Genomic DNA, 5,206 nt, shown 5'->3' on the forward strand with positions numbered 1-5,206 from the left:
GGTACTTATCCTTGCCATCAAAGCCTGATACTCTCACCGACTTGATGGCCTCAACCACCAACTTAGCGAACTCGGCATCAGTACCTAAGGAGAGGCACGCTACTACCGCTAGGAAGGAGTAACAATATTACCAATGAATTTGGAGCTGAGACTAGTCTTAGCGATATTCACGAGGACTTCCTCATCGAGTGTCTTGGTCTTAACACCCAACGCATGTGGTACGTACTTAACACATTCCTTCATAGCAGCGCGGTAGCCCTATCAGCAGAGTCACAACCCATAGGCTATGCCGCCACCCTCACCTGTATGACGTTGGTAGCATGAATGCCTCCTTTGATGAGCTCATTAGCCTTCTTTAAAAGTTCAGCAGCAACAAGTACAACAGATGTCGTACCATCACCGACCTCTTGGTCCTGTAGGTTTGAGAGCTGTTGGAGGACCTGATCATCATCATCATCACAACTTCCCCCTTCAGAGTGGAGGCCAATGAATACCTTAGCCGCGGGATGCTGCACTTCAAGCTTCCTCATAATAGTAGCACCATCGTTGGTGACAGTGACATCACCAATGTCATCGACTAACATCTTATCCAAACCTTGAGGACCCAAAGATGACTTCAAAATATTGGCAACGGCCACCTGAATCGGTGCATGAGTGAAATGGCTTAGGCTGAGGGGAGGTCTTATTATTACAACAGCTGTGACGTTAGCGTTCCGAACCTCTTGTCCATGGACACGGGCTCCATCAACACTCAAGGGAGATGACATCAGAAAAGTAGAGGAACCACAAAACCGGGGAGGCTGATGGGGAATCATACAGAGTGCGGAGAAGCAGGGAAGCCTTGCGAAAACCGTAAACTCCCTCGCTGAGAGAGCTCAAGATCATGTAAGAATGCAAGATTGATTAGTAATGACCATGGTGAAAGTAGCCATATCATGGAGGTTGCCAGCGTAGACCCCATAGTGAAGGAGCGGTCGGGTAGTAACGGAAGGGCCTAATCTGTGGCATTCAATTTAATGCGCATCAGAGCTACTGGAGCGTACAGCCCTCCGTGCCTGTGCTCATCTCCTGGTACCATCATCCTGCCCTCCTACTATACTACTACGTAGTCTGCATAGCTTTCTAGCATGTGTACTAACTAGACAGTGACTACTAGGAGTGGGAGGCTTTTCATTACAGGTAGGGGTTATGACGGCCAAAGGCAGTGGGAAGGACTTCGAGGTTGAGGAGATGATAGTCAGGGAGATGTATTCAATATCCTATCATTAACGAGAGTGATCGTACCTTCCTACAGGTCGAGAATGCTTATGCGGCCATCACGAGACGATTTGCCAGCCCTACCGGAGAGGCTGCGAAGGAATTCATCTCCCAGACGCGTCACGGCGTTCGAGCCCAGCGGGGACGAGGAGGTAGTAGTAGTAGTAGTAGTAGTAGTAGTAGTAGTAGTAGTAGTAGTAGTAGTAGTAGTTGTTGTAGTAGTAGTAGTAGTAGTAGTAGTAGTAGTAGTAGTAGAAGTGGCCTTCCTACACTTCATCGGAATCAACGCCCTTAGCGAGGTTCAATGTACCGCGTTTTACACAGGTTTCCGTTATTGATATCTGTAAAGTATTGGCCCTCGCCCTTCTCGATGTTGAAGGGAAGATGGTAGAGGATTTTGCCAACGAAGCCACGGTAGGTTGTTGACGCCTTCCCCCCTCCCAGTACAAGCCTTTCCGCCAGAATGAGCCTCGAGAACGTTTGATTGCAGCACTGAAGCTGTTGATGGGTACTCCTACAGCCTTGGAGCGAATGAAGACGATCGAGTTAACTTATGGAGGTGTCGAAGAACACGAGGCTCCACTCTCTGGTGCGTTAACGAATGAATCAAGACAGCAATACCATTACAGACTCGACCACCAGCCCTGTTGTGGGCCGCTCGCGCCGACGGAGGACCGTTCGCTCCTCGGCTTCGTCATCGTCTCCATCGACCATTGCACTCACTTCCTCACCCTTGCCTGGAGGCACGGACGCCTCGTCAATGAAGCGTAGCGCACTATTGGATTATATGTTTCTCGACACGACTCCTCAGGATATACATCGCCAACTAGACGTAAGGCTGGTGGCAGGAAGAGAATCATCTCGTCCTTTCGAGCACGAGGGGACGGCTCAGATGATAGCAGTAGTAGCGATACCGGGGCTATGCGATACTACGAGAAGCTGGATGAAGAGGATGGATCGCCTGATGATAGTCAGGCTCTGTTGCAGCCTCCCGCAGTACGAACATCTATCTTCGCTGTTACTGTAGATATCAGTGATACTTAGGCTCCTCAATTCGACCAAAGAGCCCCCAGAAGGTTTCTCCCGAGCGGCCAATCAACAGCTGGTGATGGAAGGGCTCTATCGGCCAGTCCAAGGATGAATTGGAAGTAGATATGTCGTTATCTTTCACGCCCGATAGCTTGTGTAAGGTTGAATTCTCGAAAGGTTGGTGCCTCACAAAAAGCCGATGAGCCCAATAGAAACTCGATCGCGGAAGAGATATCGACAGTTTCCTTCGGTGGATCGGATTGTCTAGGCTACTCTACTATACAAGAACAGAGGATGAGTCGCCGATCCAGACATGTGATGCTGTACCAGCGAGGTGAGTTTGGGTAGTGGACACGATAAAGGGGTGGTGTTAGGAATGCAGATGAGAGAAGATAGGCTGAGGAAGGTAGAGCGAGTACAAGAGGAGAGGAAAATGGAAGAGGTGACAATACTTGTTTGCACCCCAGGAGATCGTCAAAAATTTTATAGACAGCGTGTCCGAGTGGTTAAGGAGGTGGACTCGAAATCCACTAGGCTCTGCCTGCGCAGGTTCGAATCCTGCCGCTGTCGTTTTATTTCTTTTCTTCCCTGCGGTTTATAAATATATCCCTTCAGCTCGCCTCCTGTACCTTCAAGCCGCGTACACGGGGCAGCTCTTCATCCGGTGCTCCGAGCTCTTCATATAAGGAGGATACAGATGCTTCTAACCCTGAGAAGAAAGTGAGACAATTGCATCGTCTCGGACTGCAAACCCCTTTCAATCTTAGAGTGCAAATCCTCGTGGCTACAGTCAAGCTGTCAGTCGTCTGCAACGCGGCTATAGAGAGAGGCAATTGGTGCGGGAAGTCGTAGAGAATAGAGACCCGGATGGTACTGCGATGCAGCAGCTGTTACGGAATCAAAAGGCTGGTGACACGTCCAAGTGTGACACAACCATATCCCTGATACAGATGAGCTCCATCGTGAATATGATTTCAGTTCCGAGTTCACTCCTGGTTCCCGGAAGTCAACTACTTGGCTGCCACGTGGCGGCGCTCCACTCGGTCGTAGGACGGGTAGGAGAGGAGTGAGACGAGCCCCGCCAGACGGTGATGCCCCCGCTACCTCGATATCCCCACCAACTACTGAACGGAATAAGAAGAACTCGTGGGGCGTCTCTTACGCTCAAGGGGACTTCGTGTGAATTTAGGCGAAAATCTGACCACATGATAAGACCGAGCTCTAATCGGACACCAAACAGTGGGCGTCTGAGTGTGAAGAGGGAATCACCATATGCTCGGCTCCCATCTATAAGCAAACGGAATAGTCATTCAAAAGGTCGGGGACGATCTGCTCGGGCTGATGCTGAATGGATAGAGGTTGAGGTGACGAGAAACACGGAAACAGGGAGCGATCGACGATACGTAAGGAGTTTTGAGTTCCATTAGAGCAGCGCCTCCCTTGATGTTCAGGTGGTTGGTAAACTTCTTATTCAAGAGGGGCAGCCTCCTCGAGCAATCCATGAGGCCGTTATGGCATTCAGCCAGAAGCACAGACTAAAGGCATCGGAGACAGTCGAGTTGCACAAAGTGGGCCTACTGCTCAGCTAGTACTTGGAATGTGCTTGCCATCAGGTGTTGAAGCATAAATTGGATACGAAAGATTATGACGATATCCTCGCAGAGAGCGATAAACTCCAAAAGTGTTCAACATCTTCTCCATGCCTAGAAAACTCCACACCGCCTCACGTCAATGCGGGTGTAGATCCCAATGGCAAACGTAAGCCTTTCGTGATACCAGTCCATGGATAATGGTCTTAGCCCCCTTCTCAAGCCCAAGACCGTCCCGCCTCCACTCCCCCTTGGCTTCTGTCGAATCGCCAACCGACGGTGCCGCTATCCTGGGAAATGCAGCAACTGCGCCAAATGACTGCGAGCTGAGTTTCGGCAGCAGTTCCAGTCTGGAGGAGAACCTCCATCGATTTGATCAACTGAGTCTCGAAGGAGCAGCCAATCCGCAACACTTATCCTCTGCTTGATTGTTTTATTTATCATTGCCTTTCACAGCCTTCGTTAATTAAGCTTATACGTCGCACTATTCCATAATGATGAACATGTGCATTTTCAAGCACTAAATTGGTTCGTGTTTATTCCGACAACCTTGTGAGATTGTGGATTAATACGCAACACATCATTGCACTGTAGAAGCCAAGCAAGTGACTTATCAAACATCCATATCCTCCCTCGATCTTTTCATGACAGTTCGAGGCATCACACATGAAGATGGTAGAAAATCATCATCATCGTTGATATCACCACCATCACTCTCACCAAACTTCTCACTCATGGGACAACTGCTCGAGGTGCTTGGATCCTCCAGGACGTGGTCCCGTAGGCACGCCTCAACACACATCTCTACTTCTTTGATCTCCTCCGTCGAGACTGCAGCGACTGGCTGGCTTCTACCCGTCAAGTCCCAACTCTCACGTAGCCGTCGTCGTTTACTCCGGCCCTTGTCGTCATCGTCGTCGAAGTGTGTATGATCTCTCAGAGTTGATGCCGGTTCGCTCTCTACGACTCGCTCTCCATAAGTTTGTCCCGAACAGGAGAACGTCAAAGGGCTGCGCCTATCATTGACTGGGCTGTAGACTTTTACCTCCCATTCGGGTGGCGGCGATTCACCCAGGAATACCTGACTTCAAATTGGACTCAGCTCTGTTTTGAGAGCTTACCCTACCTTCTCCAATTCTGTCACAACTTTCTCGCGAGAGGTAGAAGTCCATGATCCCATTTTTGATGTCGATCAAGCTGGCGTAGCGAGATTTAGAAGTGCACTCGTGCATCTGATCATTGTCATGTCGAGTTCAATGACACCCTCAGTGACCCTGCCGAGGCGACGAATTCAAGGAGACCATGGGGGAAAGAATGAACGACACCAACCC

Source organism: Perkinsus marinus (assembly GCF_000006405.1).
Source record: "Perkinsus marinus ATCC 50983 genomic scaffold scf_1104296962728, whole genome shotgun sequence".
NCBI classification, from domain to species: Eukaryota; Perkinsozoa; order Perkinsida; family Perkinsidae; genus Perkinsus; species Perkinsus marinus.